At 41.3% G+C, this 23,652-nt stretch overlaps 1 protein-coding gene across 6 annotated transcripts in view; it reads left to right on the forward strand.

The window, feature by feature from the left end:
- Positions 1-3,714: 3,714 nt before the first annotated feature.
- PHACTR4 (phosphatase and actin regulator 4) overlaps positions 3,715-23,652 on the forward strand; it is a 100,431-nt gene continuing 80,493 nt past the window's right edge. For 3 of the 6 annotated variants that reach the window (XM_042953346.1, XM_042953351.1, XM_042953347.1), the window contains exon 1: positions 3,795-3,953. The gene's annotated coding sequence lies outside the window, so the exon portion shown is untranslated. Of the gene's footprint in view, positions 3,954-22,398; positions 22,526-23,652 lie in introns of those variants that run through there. The other 3 variants (XM_042953352.1, XM_042953349.1, XM_042953348.1) reach the window with 3 other exon arrangements.

Consider the following 23,652-nt stretch of genomic DNA (forward strand, 5'->3'; position numbering starts at 1 on the left):
GAAGGGTGGGTGCTAGCCTGACTTTCAACAGAATAGTTTTGCCTGTTTTTTATTGTATATTTGTGAAACCATACAGCATATACTCCTTCGGTCTAGCTTCTTTCACTTACTATCATTTGTGAGAAGCATCCATATGTTTGGGTGTCGTGTATTACAAGGCACAAAAGGCATGTGGGGCAACATATAGCATGTTGCAAAGAGTGATGAGTGCCACCAAATCTTTTGTCAAGGTTGTCACAGGCCATTACCTTGAAGACAGGGTGATAGATTAGATGTAATGTAGAAAATGGACAAACCTGAGCATTGCAAGTGGTCTGGCACCCCCATTGCCTTATCTCACGTCCTCACAGAGCTACCTTAGCTTTTAGCTGAAGCTGCAGAAAACAGTTTAGTAAGGGCTTCACTTCTCCTTCCATCTTTCTGCATTCTGTCCTGGAGCTTTTCCTAAACCAAGATATAGGACTCTGGTGGGACCCTGTTCCAAATGCAAGAGGAGTTGATACTCCCTGGGGCAATCCCATGGGATTTACCATGGGGGATGGGAGCCAATGGACAAATGCTCCTCAGAGCAGTCTTTGGGTAGACAATGCTGAGAGGCATTGTAGACAATCCTCACATGGTTTTGGTAGGATTGCCAAGTGAGCAATGCACCCTTGTGTTGGCTCCTTCTTCCCTGTTTTACTGTAGGCTCTCACAGTAAGTCCCTGGGATCACTTTCCAAGTAAATTACCTGAAACTAGTATTTGTCTCTAGTTATGCTTTTTGGGGGGAATCCTAATGCAAGGCATATGTAAAATACCTGGTACATGAGAGATGCTCAAGGAAAAATAGGACTTTTTATTATTACTGCTATTAACACTACTGTTACCACCATCATTACTTACCTGGGATTTCATAGTTGCTGTCCCTATCCATCCCCTTCCCCATGAATGATATTGAAACTCCACAATTACAGCTTCTATGGTCACTTTTTTTTTTTTTTTTTTTTTTTTTTTTTGCCCAAGAGTACCAGGAAGCCACTGAAGGATTTTCTTTCTTTCTTTCTTTCAGTTTTTTTTTTTTTAATGTTCATTTATTTATCTTGAGAGGAGGGAGGGGCAGAAAGAGAGAGAGAGAGAGAGAGAGGGAGAATCTCAAGCAGGCTCCACACTCAGCGAGGAGCCCAATGTGGAGCTCAGTCCCACAATTGTGAGATCATCACCTGAGCTGAAATCAAGAGCCCAACGCTCAGCGACGGAGCCACCCAGGTGCCCCAACATTTTTTTTTAAGTTTATTTATTTTGAGAGAGAGAGCATGTGCACACATGGAGGAAGGCAGAGAGAGAGGAAGAGAGAGAATCCCAAGAAGGCTCCATACTGTCTGTCAGTGCAGAGCCCCACGCAGGTCTTGAACTCAGCGAGATCATGACCTGAGCCAAAATCAAGAGTCGACTGCTTAATTGACTGAGCCACCCAGGTACCCCCCAACAGTTTATTGACTATCCTATTTTTCAGGTTTAGTGAAGTATAATGATGAACAATAAACCTCACATATTTAAAGTGTGCAATTTGATAAGTTTTGATATACTTAAAACTCATTATACAGCCTTGAAAACATAACCATGATCAAAATAATTAATATACCCATCACCCCCAAAAGTTTCCTTATCCCCTTTGTTATCTCTGGCTGCCATACATCTGCCTTCTTGGTTCCCCAGGTGACCACTGATCTTTTTTCATTAGAGTTTGGTTTTCCTAGGGTTTTATACAAACGGAGTCATACAGAATGTACTCCTTTATGTCTGGCTTCTTTTACTCAGCACAATAATTTTAAGATTCATCATGTTGTGTGAATCAATAGTTCATTCCTTCTTATTGTTGAAGAGTATCCATTGTATAAGTATGAAGGACATTTGAATTGTTTCCAATCTTAAGCTATTACAAATAAAGCTGCTATGAACATTCATGTTCAATCACGTCTTTGTGTAGATGTATGCTTTCAGTTTGTCTTGGGTAAATACCTACAGTGTAATGGTTAGACCATATAGTAGGTGTATATTTAATTTTTTTAATTAAAAAAATTTTAATGTTTATTTTTGAGAGAGAGAGAGACAGAGTGCAAGCGGGGGGAGGGACAGAGAAAGAGGGAGACACAGAATCCAAAGCAGGCTGCAGGCTCTGAGACGTCAGCACAGTGCCCAACTTGGGGCTCAAACTCACAAACCACAAGATCATGACCTGAGCTGAAGTTGGGACACTTAACTGACTGAGCCACCCAGGCGCCCAAGTGTATATTTAATTTTTAAAGAAACTCCAATACTGCTTTCCAAAGTGGTTGTATCATTTTACAATGCCACCAACAGTGAATGAGAATTCTTGTGGCTCTACATTCTTGTTAACACTTGATCACTTGATATTACAAGTCATGGTGTGTAGATTATCTCATTGTGGTTTTAATTTGCATATCCCAAACATCTTTCATGGTTTATTTGCCACAGGTTTATCTTCGTTTGTAAAACATCTGTTCAAATCATTTTTTAAGCTGGGTTGTTTGCCTTAATGAGTTGAAATTGTTTTAGATATTAGTCCCTTGTTGCATGTAGGTTTTGCTGCTATTTCATCCCAGTGGGTGGCTTCCCTTTTCATTTTCATAAGTGTCCTAAAGAGCAACATTTTTAATTTTAATGACTTACGATTTATCAATTTTTTCTTTTATGACTGTATGTTTGCAGGTCATATAGATTTTTTTCCCTCATTTTCCTCTAGCAGCTTTAGGTTATACACTTAGCTCTAATTTGGACTTGACACAATGGGGTTGGCATTTAGCAAGATCATCTGGCAGCAGCAAGGATGGTGTTTGGAGGAAAAGAGCCCAGAGGCCTGAAACTAGTGAGACTAGCGAGAGAGGACCGTTGCTTGCTCTAGTTAATGGTGATAGAGGAAATGGAACGGTGAGGTCTATGGGATATAGACTGACTGGACTTAGTGGGCTGAAGAAGGTGCCAAGAATGATTCCCGGGTTGCTTCTTTATACACTAGATTGAGGATAACAACCTCCACCACCTCCTCCTCCTCCTCCTCCTCCTCCTCCCCCTCCCCCTCCTGCACCTTCTTTTTAAGATTTTATTTTTAAGTGATCTCTATACCTTAGAGGGCCTGGAACTTACAACCCTGAGATCAAGAGTAGCATACTCTACTGACTGAGCCCTCCAGACACCTTGAGGATAACTTACTTCTAAGTTTTTGTATTTTAAACTGGCCCTCAATAGTTTGTTTTGGGTTTTTTTAGTTTATTTATTTACTTTGAGAGAGAGCGAGCGAGCTTAGGAGGGGCAGATAGGAGAGAGACTATCCTAAGCAGGCTCCTCGCTGTCAGCACAGAGCCAGATGCAGGGCTCAAACTCATAAACCATGAGATCATGACCTGAGCCAAAATCCAGAGTCAGACGCTTAATACTGAGCCACCCAGGCGCTCCATAGCGTTTTCTTTTGCAGAAACTATATTTGAAATTTGACCAGATAGGGGCTGGACACGGTTTTCTAAAACAGCACACGTACGTCAGTTCCTCCCTAGACACTGCCTGCAGCTGAACTTGTTTCTGTGCTCCTACGTCCAAAGACCTTTGCCCGCGGGCACTAGTTAAGCAGTCCAAGTTTTCATACCAAGGTTGCCAGCAGCGGGTGGCGCATGCCCAGAGAGGCCGTGTGAGGCCTACAGACCCGGAGCATAAGGCGGAGACGTTCCCGCCATCTTGTCCAGCCCGCAAAGCAGCTGGCTCTGGCTGGAGACTACGAATCCCGTGAGCCTCCGCGGGGGCACTTCCTACCCCTCACTGTCCGGCCAGCCTCGGCTCCCCCCTCCCCAGGGCCGAAGGCTCTGGCTGCAGCCTGGCGGCGGGCGGGCCAGGTAGGATTTCCGGGGGAAGCTACTGTTGGAGGCTGAGGAGGCGGCGGCGGCCACCCGGGTGATTTCGGTGAGCAAGGGAAAGTGAGCGAGAAGTACACTGGGTCTGGTTGCGGGCGTCTCTTAGGCTCGCGCCGCGTTCTAAGCTCCGCAATGAGGTCGCGGTCTGGGCGGGGGTAACGGCCCGAACCGCGAACTTGTCGGTCCAGGGCAGGGCGGGGCGGGCTGGGCCGGGGCCGCCGCCTCCTCCTCCGCCCTCCCACAACGGTCCCGCCGTGGTTTCTCAGCCTGCAGTGTGTCCCGCGAAGGCTGGCCCTCCCCTCCTCCCGCGACTTGGCCGGGCCCTTTTGTCTGGGCTGCCCCTTTGTGCCAGTGCGTGGGGTCGCCTCCTCCGGGGAGCCCTCCGGGCCGGTCCTTGATGGGGGCCCGTCCCAGGGGATCCGGTTACGGTAACCGGATCAGGTCAAAGTCCATTTTAAAAACCCGTCATGGGTCGGACCTCTGCATCCCGGCTGGGCAGAGCGGAGGCTAGGAGCCAGGCAGTGGCAGACGGAGTTTCTGTTGAAAACCCTTGAGGTTATTGTCTAACTCTGAAATGTAGCCCCGCGCGGCTTTGGGACACGAATCTCCAGGCATTTTTCTCGGTAGGGGGATGGGCCTGCGGAAAAGAAGTGAGCCCCCTCCCCGGGATACTGGGAAGGGACCTAATTTGCTGCCGTGTCTGCTGTATAGGTTGCAGTTGTGATCGGGGAACCAAAGAACCAGTGCGGTTGAGCAGAATGGTAGTTCACATACGTCTTGAATCTCGGAGAAGAGAAAGTGATTTATAGGGCAGCGAGCAGGCTTTTCATTCATTGCATGCAGAAAAAAGTTACTGGACTTCATCCAGGCGCCCAGTTCGTCTCCCTTCGGACCCGCGATCCTTTTATTTCTTCTGCTTGAAGCAAAGTTGGAAGAAACGTCCATTAATAGAAGGATCTGCGTTATAGCGAAACCAGAAACCTAGTAGCTTCAAGAAAGCAACAAAGAGACTACTAGTTCACCAAGTAATAGAAATGAAGCCAGTTTGAGGGAGGATAGTAGTAGATCCTTACTGAAACCAGTGAATTGTGTGGATTTAATCAAATTTTGTTAGTGGTAATTTCATCCACGTTCCGTTGGAAGACTGCATTGCGAGATTCAGCATAAGGCAAAGCTTTATAAACGCCGCGGCGGTGGCTGCTATTGAAAAATAATTAGTATTTCAGGTCTCTGAAATGAGGATAACCAGGACCCTTTTACATGAATCAGGGAATGATATTAAAGTTATATAGGTTAAATTCCCTCCCTAGTCAAGTATGCAAAATAAAGCCTATTGTACTTTATTATTTTGATCTTTCATAATGGAAGTGATTAACTCTGGGAATCCAGATTGTGTTAGTAATATTGTGCAGGGATTGAGGTCTTTAATGCAATTGTTCCCTTCAGGTTTTAATCCAGTCGTGAGTAGGGATTGGTTGTTTTCCTGATTGTGTTTTGAAGAAGTGTCCATAGAATTGCTCTGGAAGTTTTAAAAATAATCCAAGGAACAGGGGCACCTGGGTGGATCATTCCCTTAAGTATCAGACTCTTGGTTTCAACTCAGGTCATGATCTCAGGGTTTGTGAATCTGAGCCCCATGTTGGGCTCTGTGCTGACAGTGTGGATGGAGTCTGCTTGGGGTTTCTCTCTGTCTCTGCCCCTCCCCAGCTTGCTCGCTCACTCGCTCTCTCAAAATAAATAAACATTAAAAAAAAAAAAAAAAAAGGAACATCAGTTACTAATGACTGGCTGTTATCTGTTGAAATATGACATTGCTATTAGTGTTATTTTTTGAAAACAGCTCATCATATATATTATGTAATTTCTTACTGCAGTTCTCTGAGGTGGTGGTTCTCATTTTATTGGTAATAAATGTTCAATTCACAGCCTCTAAAATGTTAAGTGACTTGCCTAAAGTCACACAGTTAACCTAGATAGGAAATAGTAAACCATACTTCAGTCCAGTGCTCTTTCCATTACTTCACACCTGTTGCAATTACTCATTATACCACCATGAACAGCTTATGATTTATTGACATTTAAATATTGGAGAAAAATAATGGAAATATATATATATATGTATATATATATATATATATATATTTTTTTTTTTTTTTTGAAATATTTTCTAAGCAGAGAAAAGTGACTTAAAATGAACTGGAGTTTTTATTTTTCTATTTAAAGAATTAAAAAAAAAATTTTTAACGTTTATTCATTTTTGAGAGACAGCACAAGTAGGGGAGGGGCAGAGAGGGAGACACAGAATCCGAAGCAGACTCCAGGCTCTGAGCTGTCAGCACAGAGCCCAATGTGGGGCTCAAACCCGTGAACCGTGAGATCATGACCTGAGCCGAAGTCGGACGCTCAACTGACTGAGCCACCCAGGCGCCCCGGAACTGGAGTTTTTAGAACATCAAATGATGTCATACTAAGCCATAAATCATCCTGAACGTTGGTCCCATCACCTTGTTTGGTGGTACGTTGTGATTGCCTTGTGCTTAGGCCCAGTGGAGGTGGAAGAGTGGTGAGTTACTGGGCTGTGGTTTTGTCTAATCATTACTAGCAAGTTTTGATTAATCTTTCCTTAAAGGTTTTTAAAGAAATATGTTGGAGAACATCTATACAGCACTTTTGGCTGCTGGAAATAACATTGAAGAAAGAAATGAACTTCAGATTCTTTTCTGGCCAAAGTCAAGACTCAAGAAAATGCTTTCTTTGGTGTTTGCTTTTAGTAAAAACTTTTAATTAGTTTCAAACCTGCAGTTAAATCTTGGCTTTATGTCAGTACATGCCATGAATGTGACATCAGAAATAGAAACTTACTTCACCTCCTTTACTTAAATTCTTCTTAGGTAAAATGCATAACATGCCAATGGAATTGAGTCAATACAATTGGTCTAGCCTTTCTAACTAGTAGAAGCCTGTTTTAAATCTCTTTTATTATGCCATCATAACGAGAAGGAACTTTTTTCCTTGTGTGTTTTGCTGTTGGTCTACTTTATTTCCAAATCATTTCATCCATTCATCTAGTCAACATACACTTATTGGAGGCCTGTTGTGTTCTAGACACTGGATCGGATTCCTAGAAACCCAGGAATCAGATCCTGAGGACAAAGCAGTGAAAACCACGTCTTTTCCTTTTTGGAGCTTATAGACTGATTAGAGGTAGAGTAGTTGGACAAGTCAGACAGTAAGTAAGTACTAAATAAAATCCTCTCTCATGAATGTGCAACCTTGAGCAGTAATGTCTTTGAAGGTTAGTTTTCTCATCTTCAACATGGAGATAATCATTCCTGCTCCATCTACCTTGTGGAATTATTTCCAGAAGTCAGAGGGTATTTGGTTGCATTATACCCTTTAGAAAAGGAAAAGGAGCATTGGAAGAAGGTTGTTTATAAAGAAAGAGACAAAGAGAATGGATGGATTCTCTGGTCTAAGACAGTCCGATGTCTCATTGTAAAAAACGTTCTGTGACTGTTAGTCACGTCTTCATGTAGCTCTCATCAAATAAGACTTTTTTTCTTTAGTTTATTATTTATTTAGAGAGAAAAATCGGGGGAGGGGCAGAGAGAGAGAGAGAGAGAGAGAATCCTGAGTAAGCTACAGGCTCTGTGCTGAGCCACACGAGGGGCTTGATCTCAAGATAGTTAGATCATGACCTGAGTCCAACACTTAACCCACTGAACCACCCCTACACCCCTCCTATAAGACCTTTGTATTCTGTATTGTCACAGTTAACTGTCTTAACGGCAAGGACTATGTATGTCCTAGTCTATTTCCTTACTGCTTAGCACATAGCTCCAAATATTTCTTTGGAATTTTATAAATATTTGTTGAATGAGTGAATTAATAACAAAAGTGAGCAGGGGCAGTCGTGGAGAATACAAGAACACAAATGCAACGCCAAGTATGTTTCTTTTATTCAGATTTTTATTTTGCTCATTGCATGCTAGGATCTGGGTTATGTTCTGGAGATAGATGTAAAGGTATTGAGCCTCTTCCTTGAAAAGCTTGCAACATTGCAACACCTAATTGTGGTGTTGAGTACCAAGTTCAGGAGAGCTGTGTACAACCTAGGAAAGGGACTGAATGATTCTGTTTTGTAAACTGTGAAGGAAGACATTACAGAGGAAGTGATTTTGGAGCTTGTTCTTGAGGGATGAATAAGAATTCACCCAGTAGACCCATTACTATTAAGGTTATTCCAGCTTGATTCCCCCAACCACTACCACCCCTAATCAGCCAGAGGAAGCAGTTTGGGCATAGGAATGGAGGTGAAAAAGTATAAGGTGTGTGTCTGGAAAAGAGTGAGTACTCTGGTATAGCTAAGAGGGTTTTGCAGTTGGGGTTTTTTTTTTCTTTAATTTTTTTTTTTAATTGTTTATTTTTGAGAGAGAGAGAGACAGACAGACAGAGTGCAAGGGGGGAGGGGCAAAGAGAGATGGAGACAGAATCTGAAGCAGGCTCCAGGCTCTGAGCTGTCAGCACAGAGATTGATGGTGGGGCTCAAACCCACGAACTGTGAGATCATGACCTGAGCTGAGGACAGACGCCTAACCAACTGAGCCACCCTGGAGCCCTGGGTTTTGCCATTGGTTTTTAACATGTTTTGGTTCAGATGCCCCCTCTAGGAAATTTGATAAGAACAATGGTTTGTCACCCCAGACAATTGCACATAAGCAAATGTATATAGTTTTAGAAGGTTGTGGAATACTTAGTGGGGTGGGGGTGGGGTCTCTGGACATCTGGGGTTGAGCAATTGAAGAGTATAGTGACTGGTGAAAGGAAAGGTTGATGGCCAAGTGCTGAGAAGGGTTCAAAACTTTTCACTAAAGAGTTTAGGTTTTATGATTAGGGAATTTTTAAACCATCAAAGGTTTTTAAATTTTTTTTTTTTAATGTTTTATTTTATTATTTTTGAGACAGAGAGACAGAACATGCATGAATGGGGGAGGGTCAGAGAGAGAGGGAAACACAGAATTCAAAACAGGCTCCAGGCTCTGAGCTGTCAGCACAGAGCCCAACGTGGGGCTCCAACTCACGGAGTGTGAGAACATGACCTGAGCCAAAGTCGGACGCTCAACCGACTGAGCCACCCAGGCGCCCCAACCATTAAAGGTTTTTAAAGCAGGTAGTTGGCATAATCTGATCTGTTTTTGAAAGGTAATTGCTTGCTGTCTTTGGGTAGGTTAAAGGGTTTAGGAGAGATAGAGTAAAAGCTAAGAAGAGTTGGATTTCAGGGCCTTTTTTGTTTGACTTGATTTTAAAAGATGGAAGAGATTTGAAATATTTTGAGGTAAAGGAGAAGGAGCCAGCAGAGTGGCAGTTACTGAAGATCTGCACAAGAGAAAAGGGAGATGATAAAGGAGCCCTGGAGAGGTGAGCCTTGAAAGGGAAACATGAAAAAAGGATGGAGGAAGATGTATTTGGAAGTGATGGAGATGGGAATTGAAATTGGAGTAGGTACCAGCCACATAGGTACTTTCATATGTGTTATTTAATTTTACAAAATTCTGTAGAGTGAGTGGGCATTCTCATTTGACAGTTGAAGAAATTATGGTTCAGCAAGATTAACTTCATTTCCCAAAGGCACCATATAAGTAACGGAAGAAGTCTGGGGTCCAGATATATTTTGACTGCAAAGCTTGGGATCATAATTTCTGCCTTATAAGGTTGGTTAATGTCTAATGTGACCTCTTTTTTGTCTCCCTTTCCAATGGAAGGGGTTAAATTATCTGCAGAACGATAAAAGGCTAGAGTGGGCTAGATGACTTCAGAGAGTGTTAAAAGTTTTGCAATGGCAGTTGTGGAAAAGGCAAGGGGGCCAACCAAAGATGAGCAAAAGGGCTATTGAACAGTAATTAGGACCTAGCTGGAGGTCAGACACGAAATTTCTGCTAGTCCACATGTTCTGTCTCCTACATTCTCAGTAAAGCAGCATCTCTTGAATATTGTTGATGTCGGCCTTTGAAAGAAACACACTATATTGTAATAGAAGGCTTTGGTGCCACCATCTCTGAGCAGATCACAAGCCTTGTGCTACAGTTTTCTCATCTCTTAAAGAGTGGGTTAGTTGGTCTCTTAAATTCTATGGTTTTTATGACTTACAACCAAAAACATTCCAGGGAATTTTAGGAGAGGAAGTGTGTTTAGTATCTGTTTGATTTTTAGGGAAGAGGTGGTTGAAACCATACATCTTTCAGATTCAAGCTTAGTTTTCCGTTTAACTTCTCTATTATGTTGAAAGCACCAGGTGTTGGTTTTGACAATCTGAAAGTTCTGACCTATTTACTCAATATAATGCAGTTCCTACCTTTGGAGTCTGAAGACCTGGTTCTAGTTCCAGCTATATCACGTTGTAGCTGTGAATATCCAAGTCAGCTAACCTTAAACTTTAGTTTCTTCGTCTATAAGATAGGGATAACCATTTCTTCATGGGGTTTTAGATGAGATAAGATTTGTGTCAGGTCTTTATAGATTGTATAGTGTTTAATAAATATGAAAAAAGATACTATTTCTGACAAAGGAGAAAGGTAGTACTGGGATGCCTGGGTGGCTTAGTCGGTTGGGCGACCGACTCAGTGGGTTGGGCGACCGACTTCACTCAGGTCATGATCTCACAGATCGTCAGTTCGAGCCCCGCGTCGGGCTCTGTGCTGACAGCTCAGAGCCTAGAGCCTGCTTCAGATTCTGAGTCTCCCTCTCTCTCTGTCCCTCCCCGGGTCACATTCTGTCTCCTTCAAAAATAAATAAACATTAAAAAAAAAAAAATTTAAAAAAAGGTAGTACTGTGATCAGTGCGGTAGGAGAGAGGAAGCACTGGTTTCAAGTGCATCCTTCTGTTCAGGTGTCCTGAGTGGCAAGGGAAGTCTGTCAGGATGTGAGCTGTCAGTGTATTGATTTAGAAGTTGATTTGTGGTATATGATGTTGCTGGGTGTTTCTGTCAGGTATACGTTTCAAATCAAATCTAATCTTGAATCAAATCTGACAAAAAAACTCCATTGTTAAAATTCTCTACATTTATTCTTTCAAATGTGAGCTTGTTAGGCACATTCCCAGGAGTATTTTTTAAATATATATATTTTTTAATGTTTATTTTTGAGAGAGAGAGAGCGCGCGCATGCATGCAAGAGTGTACTAAAGCAGGGGGAAGTGCAGAGAGAGAGGGAGACAGAGTCCTCCTAAGCAGGCTCCAGGCTCCACACTGTGAGTGCAGAGCCTGATGTGGGGCTCGAACTCATGAACCATGAGATCATTATCTGAGCCGAAGTTGGGTGCTTAACCAGCTGAGCCACTCAGGTGCCCCTCCAGGAGTATTTTTTAGATAGATTTTGACTATTTTATTTAAGACTAGATAACAATCTTATGATTGTCTGACAACTTAAATGCATCACTTGGTTTGTTTGTTTCCTCTCTGGGGCTGATTTTGTTGGAACTCTACATTTTAATCTCTTACAGAGAACTCCCCTTTCCCCACCTTTACCCTGCACATGCCATCTAAGTTTTTACCAGTGTACTTAATTAATTCTCTCTACCCAGCTGCTTACTCTCTCCTTTGCATTTTGATAGGAAATATGGTGTCAAAAATTGGTGTTGAAGATTAATGATTCCTCCTTAACTTGAGTGATCCCAGAGCACTTTGACCATATCTCTGCAGGGCACTTTTCTCTATTTAGTTTACCTCTTTATTCTCCCCTACTAAACAGTTACTGTTTATGGAAATAAACTGAGTTTTAAAGAATCGTATGTTGTGGGTTTCAACTTGTTTAACTATTACATAGGTATTGCATGTGTAACTTTTTTCTTTAAAATGAAATCACTAAAATAAAATTGCTAAAATAAAATAAAATTACTAGATGAACATTTATATAGTTCACCACCCAGTGAACCACCCAGGCACATCCTTATCCATTCATCAGTTGATGGACATTTGGGCTCTTTCCATAATTTGGCTATTGTTGATAGCGCTGCTGTAAACATTGGGGTGCATGTGTCCCTTTGAATCAGCGTTTTTATAGCCTTTGGGTAAATACCGAGAATGCAATTGCTAGGTCGTAGGGTAGTTCTACTTTATTTTTAAGTAATCTCTACTCCCAGTGTGGGGTACTAACTCAAAACCCCGAGATCAAGAGTCGCATGTTCTCCTGACTGAGCCAGCCAGGTGCCCCAGAAAAATCAATTTTGATGTGTGGGATAAAGATGTTATTCCAAGTTAATTTTTTTCACAGTTAACTATTATTCCTGGTAGCATTTGTTTTGTGACGACATTTGGAGTTTCGGAAGACACTAAAAGTGTTCTTTTTTTCTTCTTCTTCTTTTTTTAATGTTTATTTATTCTGAGAGAGAGAGAGTGCAAGGGAGAGGGGCAGAGAGAGAGAGAGAGAGAGAGAGAATTCCAAGCAGCTCAGTATGGAGGCTGACGTGGGGCTGGCTTTCAGGACTGTGAGATCATGACCTGAGTGGAAATCAAGAGTCTGATCCTTAAGTGACTGAGCCACCCAGGCGCCCCTCAAAGTGTTATTAATCTTCAGCTAGTAATGTCCACCTAGGTCATTAGAAATTTAAAATCTTTATTCCGGAGTGGCACAATCAATCAGTAGAGCATATGACACTTGACCTTGGGGTTGTGACTTTAAGCCTCACATTGAGTGTAGAGATTACTTAAAAATAAAATCTTAAGGGAAAAAAAGTGGAGCCCTGAAACGTTTCCCCCTCCCCCTCCAGTGAGTGACGAGTAGAAAGAGGGAGAATTTCTAAGGGAGACATAGCTCTTCTTCCCTTCTCTCATGGACAAATCCCTTTTATTTATGTTTTAAATGTTTATTTATTTATTTTTGTGTGAGAGAGAGAGAGAGAGATAGAGAGAGAGGAAAATAATCTAGTGCAGGCTCTGGCCGACAGCAGAGTTTCTCAGCAGAGAGCCCCCCATGCAGCCTGAACCCGCGAACCAGAACAGAAGATAAAACCTGAGCTGAAGTCAGCAACTTCACCAACTGAGCCACCAAGGTCCCCAATGGATAAATCCCTTTTTAAAATGCTGTCCTTCAGGGCACCTGGGTTGCTCAGTTGGTGAAGTGTCTGATTTCAGCAAGGTCATGATCTTTCGGTTTTTGAGTTTGTGAGTTTGTGAGTTTGAGCCTGGGCTCTGTGCTGACAGCTTGGAGCCTGGACCCTGCTTTGGATTCTGTGCCTCCCTCTCCGCCTGCCCCTCCCCTGCTCACGCTCTGTCTGACGGGGTCTCTCTCTCAAAAATAAATAAACATTAAAAAACTAAAATTAAAATGCTGTCAGTCAATACCAAAGAATATAGAACCAAGTCACCGGGCATGAAGAGTACTTTCCATTTTCTTTTACTTGCACACACCCTACTACTTTGCCTCCCGTCCCTTCCTCTAAATTTAAATTTGAGGGAGAGCATTAACATTCAGAATATGGGTGTGTCTCTGCTTTATGTATTAAAAGATGACACAATGCCTCTTGCCTGTTGGTGATACCAGTGAGACTGGACATTTTTCTAATAGTCTTTTGCATACTCTAATGCTTACATAAAATTAGGTAAGAGATAAGTAGTTTCTGGAACAACATCTTTATGTAATTGGGAGAGGGGCTTCACCCTTTCCCTAAAGCCACGGGCCAGTAAGAGCCATTCTGTTAAATGAATGCATCTTTGCGGTCTGTGGCATGAGATAAGTCTGCAACTGCAGTAACCATTGCACACTTTATATTTTTAATTGTGGTAAAATCACCATTTTAACCTTTTTAAGTATTCAACTCAGTGGCGTTAAGAACATTCACAACATGGTGCAGCCATCACTGCTAGCCATTTCTAAAACTTTCCATCATCCCAGACTGAAACTCTACCCAATAAATAATAACTCCCATTGCCTCCCCTCTCAGCCCCCGGTAACCTCAATCCTATTTTGTGTCTGTATTAATTTGCCTATTTCAGGTGTCTCATATAAGTGGAATCATTTAATATTTGTCTTTTTTGTGTCTGACTTCTTTGTATTTTTAAAACTATCTCTTTATGCTTACAGAAAGAAGAAAATATTTTGTAGCAATGAGAAGCCCTCCTGTAACCTCTTAACTCTCTGGAGGAAAGACATCATTCGGATAAAGTAGAAAAGCAAGCATTTAACTATTTGTAGGGCATTCTTGTTAAGGAATTAAAAATAAAGGTTTAGGGGATTTGGTAAATAAAATATTTTGGTACGTGCTAGTGAGTTTGTAGGGCAGAAAAGCAAGGAAGATATTAAAGAACAGTTGTTGAGCAACTTCTTCCTTTTAACTACAAGAGATTTATTTAAAAGGGTTAGCCTCCTAAACATCAATTAGGCCATATTAAATTCCTCCCATCCAAGTACTAATCAGGCAAGACCTTGTTTAGCTTCGAGATCAGGGTGGTATGGCTGTACACAGCCATATTAAATTCCTGTAAATAATGAGCCCAAATATTATTTCATGAGGAGATATTTATACTTGGTATCACTATGATCCAGATGTACTGAAACTGTTTTAAGTCCATTTAAGTCTTTCTGTAGATAAGTTTTACTAGATTTCTAACACCATACAGATATAAGTAACCAAACTTCATCAATTAAAAAGAAACTTTGGGGTGCCTGGGTGGCGCAATCGGTTGAGCATCCGACTCCTGATTTCAGCTCAGGTCATGATCTCATGGTTCATGAGATCCAGCCCCATATCAGGCTCTGCACTGACAGTGTGGAGCCTTCTTGGGATTCTCTATCTCCCTCTCTCTTTGTCCCTACCCTGCTTGCTCTCTCCCTCAAAAAAAAATAGATAAAAAAAAAATTTTTTTTAAGAAACTTTGTCTGAAGTTTGAATTTAGTCCCATTTATTTCAGAAGTAATAATATGATTAATTATGCATATCTTAAAAGTAAGATCACCCTTGCTGAGACCTGTATTTTCCCTGAAAACAGTGTCATTTGTCATAATTCCTTAATGATATTTCCTGAGAGTACTTTTGATTATTAGTGAACCACACCTCTATTTTAAAGAGCTGATTCATGCCTCTTAGTGGTAACAGAAAAGACCGTGTTTAATTAGGAGGAGGAGGTTAGTTTTTCTTGAAGCTGGGGGGGGGGGGTGGTTAGTCGCATTTTTAAGTCTTTACCCTTAAGTAATATGTTAGATGTTGATTATTTGTGCTTAAAAATAACCTTTTCCTAAGTGTAACTTTTTTTTTTAAGTTTTAAATGTTTATTTATTTTTGAGAGAGAGAGAATGAGTGGGAGAGTGGCAGAGAGAGAAGGAAGCACAGAATCTGAAGGAAGCCTCTGAGCTGACCTGAGCCTAAGTCAGATGCTTAACTGACTGATCCACCCAGGCACCCCAGTGTCACTTTTTTGGAACAGACTTTTTATTTTATTTTTTTAAGATTTTGTTTCTGGGGTACCTGAGTGGCTCAGTTGGTTAAGCATCAGATTCTCGGTTTTGGCTCATGATCTCACCGTTCTGGGATTGAGCCCTGTGTTAGGCTCCACACTGACAGCACAGAGCCTGCTTGGGATTCTCTGTCTCTCCTCCTCTCTCTTCCCCTCTCCCCAGCTCACGCTCTTTCTTTCAAAATAAATAAACTTAAAAAAAAATTTTTACTTTTAAGTTATTTCTCCACCTAATGTGGGGCCCGAACTCATAACCCCAAGATCAGAGTCACACACTCGTCCGACTAAGTCAGCCAAGTGCCTCTTGGACAGACTTTTAAAGACAGAAATGTTTTTTCTGTGTCAATCATTAATAGCTTTTATTCCTTGTTTCATTTTGAGTGTCCAGGATAGGCTCAAGTTGTAAATACAGATATAAATGAGTCTACCAAGAATACACAATTTTTTCTAACAAGGTATATACTTTTTGAGGTATTGTTTGGTATGCTGGTTGAACCAATACTAGAAGTAAAAAGGCAGCAGAACAATATTTTCAAAATTGTGTAAGAAAACATCTGTCAACTGAGAATTATATACTCAGTAAAATAATATGTCAAAAGTAAATTTCAAAGAAGAAATTTCAAACAAAGGAACTGAAAGAACGTGTTCCCATGGAACCTCCCCAGAGGAACTTATGAAGGAAATCTGCCTCTTGGACTCAAGGGTCTAAGATGCAAAGGGAAATGATGAGCAAAGAACACATGGACATTAAGGAAAATCTTAAGGACTGACTTGAAAAAGTAACATCTTATTTGTGGGTATAGCAATGGAAAGTACTCAAACAAATATAAATAGGGAGGGGGCTTGAAGTCAAAGCATTCCAAGAGTTCCTGTATAATTAGGAAGGAGAGTAAAGATATTAACTAACTTTAGACTTCAGATAAAATATTCATGTCAGTCTTTAAGAGGTAACAATGAAAGAATAGAAATAGAAAGAATACAAATAAACAGAAATGAGGAAAAGGAATAAGAAAAAAATGATACAGCAGAGGGCAAAAAAGGAGAAAAAACCTGAAAAGTTGAACAAGTGAAAAAAAGAAAGTAGGGTGGTAAAAAGGAACACAAATATCTCTTAATCACAAAGAAATAAATTAGATCGTTTTCCCCAAAAACTCTGTTTAAAAGACAAAGATGGTCCAAGCAGAGACATAATAAAGAGGCCTAAATAAATGGGAGAGACATAAAATATTCATGTTTGGAAAACTTTGTATTATAAAGAGGACAGTTCTCTCCAGTTTGAGTTTTAGATTAAATTTAATTCTAATCAAAATTCCAGTAAGTTTTTTTCATGGAATTTGACAAGCGGATTCTAAAATGTATATGGAGCAGGGGCGCCTCAGTGGCTGAGTTGGTTGGGCTCTTGGTTTCAGCTAGGGTCTTATCTCGTGGTTTCATGGGTTCGAGCTCCATGTCGGGCTCTGCGCTGGCAGCACTGAGCCTGCTTGGGATTCTCTTTCTCCCCTCCTCTCTCTCTGCTCCTCCCCAACTTGTACTGTCTCTGTCTCTCAAAATAAAGAAACTTTAAAATAAATAAATAAATAAATAAAATGTATATGGAACAGCCAGCACACTTCTGCAGATAAGATGGGGAAACTTGTCCTACTTGATTACAAGACTTATCGTCAAACTGATTATTAGAGTGGTTTTGGCCCTGGGATCATAAAATAGACGGGTAGAATAGTATAGTGCTGGGAGAGAGACCTATGAATATAGGGAAAGGGATATGTGACAAAGGTGGCATTACAGATCAGCGGATAAATTATTCAGTAATGGACTGAGATCATTTGTTACTCATAAAAAAACAAAATGGTTGTCTATCTAATACCATACACAAAAATCAATTCTAGTAGCATGGATGACCAAAATGTGAAAGGTAAAATTTTTAAATGTTAAAAAGAAGGTATAAGAAAATATCTGGCTTAGCTCAGGTTTTATATAGATTAACTTAGCAATAAGTTAAAAATAGAAATAAAATGGGATGAAGGGATAGGATGTGATGGACAGGGATATGGTATTTTAGACAGGGTAGTCCGAGAAAAGCCCCTCTGAGCGAGTCATATATGAGTTGTCACGTGAAATAAAGGGAGTAAATCATGCAGTTTGTGAGAAAGGAGCATTCCCGGCTGTTTGAACCGTACCTACAAAGCCCTGGGATAAGAATGTGCTTGTTCAGTTACTCACAGGGTTAGTGTGGCAGGAACAGAGCAAGCAAGAGAGTGATAGGAAGTGAAGTCTATGCGTATGTAAATGGGTTAGGTTGTGTAGGATCTCAAAGGCCATGGTAAGAAATTTGGAAATAACTTCAGATGCTGTAGGGAGACACGATCTCCTTTTTTTTTTTTCTTAGAAAGCAGAGGGAGAGAGAGAATCTTTTTTTTTTTTTTTTTTTTAATGTTTTTATTTATTTTTGAGACAGAGACAGCATGAGCAGGGGAGGAGCAGAGAGAGAGGGAGACACAGAATCCGAAGCAGGCTCCAGGCTCTGAGCTGTCAGCACAGAGCCCAACGCGGGGCTCAAACTCACGGACTGTGAGATCATGACCTGAGCCGAAGTCAGACGCTCAACCGACCGAGCCACCCAGATGCCCCAGGAGAGAGAGAATCTTAAACAGGCTCCACACTCAGCGTGGAGCCCAACGCGGGGCTTGATTGCACAACCCTGGGATCATGACCTGAGCCAAAATCAAGAGTCAGATGCTCACACAACTGATTCACCCACCCAGGCGCCCCCCCCCCCCAACTTTATTTTTTTAAAGAATCACCTGGACCACTCTGAGGACAATACAATATAGGAGTCTGAGTGGAAGAAAAAAGGTTGATTAGGGAGTTGACACACCAGTCTAGGCAAGATGTGGCCATAGCTTGGTGTTGGGTGGTGAGAAGTGTTTAGATTACGGATGTATTTTGGAGGCAGAGGCATAAAATTTGGTGATGATTTAGGTGTGGGTGTAAGAGAAAGAGAAGAGTCAGTCATGACACTAAAGTTTTTGTCCTGAGCCACTGGAAAACTTAAGTTGCCTCTTCTGAAATGATGATCCAAAATAGCAGCTAACACACTTGCCAACTCTATTTTGTTTTTTGGGTTTGGGTTTTTTTTTTTTGTTTTTGTTTTTTTTTTTTTTTTGGTGAGTGTTCTACATCTGTTGCCCTACTATTGAATAGGGGACACTGGAGGAAGAGCAAGTTGGGAGTGGGCAATCAAGAGGGCTTTTTTCTTGTTGTTTTTGTTGTTTTTTTAATATACTGTGTTTGAGAAACTTCTTAGATTTCCAAATAAAGATATTATATGGGCCAGTGGATATGCCAGTTTGAAGTTCAGGAGAGAGACTCAGTCTGGAAATACGAATTTGGAAGTTATCAGTGTATATATTGTATTTTAAACTATAGAACTGGATGAGATGATTAATCGGGGTCCATATTTGGGGTGTTACTCCTCCAGGAGCGCCTAGAATTATAGGGGGCTGGTTTTGCATGTCATAATTGGGGAGGCTGTGGGCATTTAATGTGGGGGGCTGGGGTAAGGGATACTAAGTGAGGGTTGCTAAATGTCCTGCAGAGTGTAGAACAGTACTCACTAAGGAACTGACCCGGCCAAATGCTGATGATGTTCCAGGGAGGGAGAGAGTGAAGATTGGGAAGAGACAAGATTCAAGGGCCAGATCTTAGGACTCTGCAACACATAGAAGAAGAAGGGAGGAGGTTCCTGCAGGGACTACCTCAGTTGAAGTAGGAGGGGAAACAAAGACTCTTGAGAATTCCATAGACCCCAGTTTAGAAAACACTTAACAATTACTGGGGCTGTGAGAGGCAGCGAGAATATTTTGGATTCTATTGTGTCTTCAGGCGATGAAGAGAGGGTTGGGATGTGAGATATGTTTTGGAAATGACTCGTGATTTGGAGGATGAGATTTCTGGTTTGAGCAAGTAGGCGGTGAGCAAGGAAACTTGCACGAAGAGTAAGGAGTAAGGATGAATGAGGTAGATAATGAATTGTTTTGTGTATGTTGAATGGAGGTTCGTGGATATCTAAGTTGGAGATGTTCAGTGAGTTGGACATGTGAATTTGGAGCTAATAAAAAAAAATTTTTTTAATGTTTATTTATTTTTGAGAGAGAGAGAGTGCGAGCAGGGGAGGGGCCGAGAGAGAGGGAGACACAGAATCCGAAGCAGGCTCCAGGCTCTAAGCTGGCAGCACAGGGCCCGACTCAGGGCTCGAACCCATGAACGGTGAGATCATGACCTGAGCTGAAGTTGGCCCCTTAACTGACTGAGCCACCCAGGCACCCCTGGAGCTCATTCATTTAAAAAATAGTTGTTATTGTATACTTGTTATTTTCCAGGCAACTTTCTAGATGTTAGAGTGAACAGTGTTCGAGTGAGCAGTGAACAAAAATAGGTAAAATATGTGTCCTGAAAGAACTCATAATTTAATGAGAGGAGATGATAAACACAATAAAAGTACATTTATAGCATATGGTAGAAGATAAGTACTCTTGAAAAATACAAAGCTGAGAATAGAGACAAAGGAGGGGTAGGGTGATGCTGATGATCTCAATTTAAAGTAGGGTAATGAAGGCTTCCCTAGGAAGGCAGCATTTTAGTAGAGATCTAAAAGAATTGCGGAATGAGTATCTGGAGGATGAGCATTCCAGGGAGAGCAAGTGCAAAGGCCCTGAGCATGCCTGGCAGGTTGAAGAAACAGTAAGGAGGCTCACCGGCCTGAAGCTTAATGAGGGAGGGAGAGAGGAGTTGAACATGGTGGGGTCATGTGAGCATGGTCATAGGGTCTTATAAACTGTTGAAAGTGTTTTGGCTTTTACCTGAGCTTTTGAGAGAGATCTGGACTGAGCATATGTATAGGTGTGGGCATCATCTGCCTATGGGTGGTTATAGAAACCACGGGAATATTTGTAGCACAAGCATCCAGTTAGGTGGAGACACAAAGTAGTCTCTTCTACGAAGACTACTCAGGATTCTTTTAGCAAGATACCCTTCTGTTTGTGACTCTCTAAGGACAGAGGTGTTTTGTTAATTGAAACTTTCTGTTAGGTAACCCAGGATCATCACCCTGATCATCTAGTGATAACGTGTTTAACAGTTGAGATAGTATGAATCCTGTCTTCTCAATCTGTCAGCAAATCCTGTTGTATTTACTAAGCATTTTCAGATTTTTGATTCTTGGTTATTATTGCCATTCCACTTATGTATTAGACATTTATTCAGTGCCACATACATCTGAAACAAAGTGCTGACCTCAGGTCTGTTAGCATGAGGGTTTGAATGGAGCTTTGTTTACACAAATGAACACACTGCATTCAGGCTTCTAATGACTGTAGCCAGTATTAATCCCTTATTCTAATTCCTTTTATACTTGTTATTGGAAGATTAATACTCAACTAATTTGACTTCCTAGCTAGTCTTTTTTTAGTGGTTGCTCTGGGGATTATAATTCACATGTTACTTTAAAACAGTCTAGGGGTGCCTGGGTGGCTCAGTTGGTTGCGTGTCTGACTTCAGCTCAGGTCATGATCTCATGGTTCGTGGGTTCAAGGCCAGTGTCAGGCTCTGTGCTGACTGCTCAGAGCCTGGAGCCTGCTTCAGATTCTGTGTCTCCCTCTCTCTCTACTCCTCCCCCCGCTGGCTTGCCCACGCACACTCTCTCTCAACATCTAGGCCTCTTCAGGTAGTTTTGTTGACTGCTTTTTTTCCCCTGTATATAGACCATACTTTCCTGTTTGGGTGACTCATAATTTTTTCTGAAAACTGAGCCATTTAAAATAATGTGGCAAGTTTGAAAATCAGATTCTCCCCTCCCTCCTGTGGGTTTCTTATTGCTGTTTATTTAGTGACTTTCCTGGACTAAGTATGTATAGAGCCTGTATGCTTTATTGGGTATGGCCTTTGCAGTCTCTGCTTAGTTGGTTTAGTAGTTAGCCAATGATTAGACAGAGATTTCCTTAAGTGTCTTGAACCAATAAATTACCCACCCTTTGCCAAAGGTGCTGTGTCTGTATGTTGGAGTATACCTTCAATACTCCCTGCAGGTAGTTTACAACCTTCCCTTAGCCATCACTTCCTGCTTGCACAGAATTTCAAGGTCAACCGCAGGTAAGAGATCAGGGCCTCCTCTCATGCCTTTCCTGGGTTTGTGCACAGCCTGTAAATGCCTGTGCCCTTCTAGATACCCAGGAATATGTCAGAGCTTTCCAGAGTCCCTTATAGACATGTCATTCCTGAACATTTATGGGTTTTTTTCTTCAGTGTTAGCCTCCAGCTGGTATCACTGCCTTAGGCTGTTGGGATGTTAAACCACTGTCACTGATGGTTTTGAAAAATGCCCTCAGGATAGGGCTGTTCACGTGGAGCAAGCTCCGAGTGAGGTCAAATAAAGATGAGGAGCTTGGACTTTCTTGGTGCTGTTAGTCCGATCACACACTAGCAGTTCTCTGAGGATGGGGCTTTGAGGGAGCTCCACGTTTGTTGTATCTTTTCCAGTAGCTGCTAGGCTGTGGTTTTCATAGCTACTGTAGTTATGGAGTTCTTTATTTTCAAGGCTAACACAAACCTGAAGAGAGGGGAATGAAAGTCAGTTGAAATGCCATCTTAATAATCACTGGAACCTTACCAAGGTTCAGCTAGTTTTGTTTTTTGTTTGTTTTGTTTTTTAAACCTTTCCTTGATGTTTATTTATTTTGAGGGAGGGAGGGAGAGAGAGAGAGAGCACTCAAGCAGGAAAGAGGCAGAGAGAGAGGGAGACAGATAATCCCAAGCAAACTCTGCACCCACAGTAGACGCAGGGCTTGATCTCATGAACTGTGAGATCATAACCTGAGCCGAAATCAAGAGTTGGTTAGTTGAATGCTTTACTGACTGAGCCACCTGGGCGTCCCTCTTTTTTGGTTTTTTTTTTTTAATTGCAGTAAAATATACACTACGATGTTTACCATTTAAGCATTTCTTGAGAGTATTGTCAGTGACATACTGTTCTACAACTATTACCACCCTCTATCTTCAGAAATTTTTCATCTTACCAAACTGAAACTCTATATCCATTAATGATAATTCCTCATTCTCCCCTCCTGCCAGCCCCTGGAAACACCATCTGACTTTCTGTCTCTGAATTTGACGGCTCTAGGTAAAGTGGGATCCTACAATGTCTTCCTTTTGGATTTGGCTTATTTCATTTAGCATAATGTCTCAAGATTCATCTATGTTGTGGGGAGGCTGGGTGGCTCAGTCCATTAAGCATTGGACTTTGGCTCAGATCATGATCTTACGGTTTGTGGGTTTAAAGCCTGTGTCAGGCTCTGTGCTGACTGCTCTGAGCCTGGAGCCTGCTTCAGATTCTGTGTCTCTTTCTCTCTCTGCCCCTCTCCCACTCACATTCTGTCTCTCTGTCTCTCAAAAATAAATAAACATTTAAAAAAATTTTGAAGACTCATCTGTGTTGTAATGCATGTCAGACTTCCATTCCTTATTAAGGCTGAATAATATATACCACATTTTATTTATTCATTCATCTGTTGATGAATATTTTGGTTGTTTCTACCTTTTGGCTGTTGTTAGTAATGCTACTGTGAACACGGGTGTATAAGTATCTGTTTGAGTCCCTGCTTTGAATTCTTCAGGGTGTATACTCAGTAGTAGAATTGCAGGATCATGTGATAATTTTTTTTGAAAATTTTTTTAGGAACTGCCATACTGTTTTCACAATGGCTGCACCATTTTGTGTTATAGTACGTAATTCTCCAAATCCTCTTGACACTTATTTTCTGTTTTTAATTTTGACGATGTAAAGTTTATCTACTTTTTCTTTTGTTGCTTGTGGTTCTGGTATCATATCTAAGAAACTTAATTGCCTAACTAAAGGTCGTAAGCTTAGACCTATCTTTTCTCCTAAGAGTTTTATAGTTTTAGCTCTTACATTTAGGTCTTTAATTTATTTTGACTTAATTTTTGTGTTTTCTATTTCTCTAATTTCTGCTCTAATCCATATTGTTTACTTTTTTCCCAGTGTCTTATGGTAAAAGGTTAGGTTGTTGATTAGAGATCTTTCTTCTTAATTTTACTTTTTTAACATTTTTTAAATGTTTATTTATTTGAGAGAGAGAGAGAGAGAGAGAGAGAATCCCAAATATGCTCCTTGCCATCAACACATAGCCCAACACGGGACACGAACCCATGAACTGCCAGATGATAACCTGAGCCAAAGTCGGACACTTAATCGACTGAGCCACCCAGACAACCCTCTTTCTTTCCTTT

The sequence above is a fragment of the Panthera leo genome, chromosome C1 (assembly GCF_018350215.1).
Source record: "Panthera leo isolate Ple1 chromosome C1, P.leo_Ple1_pat1.1, whole genome shotgun sequence".
Classification (NCBI taxonomy): domain Eukaryota; kingdom Metazoa; phylum Chordata; class Mammalia; order Carnivora; family Felidae; genus Panthera; species Panthera leo.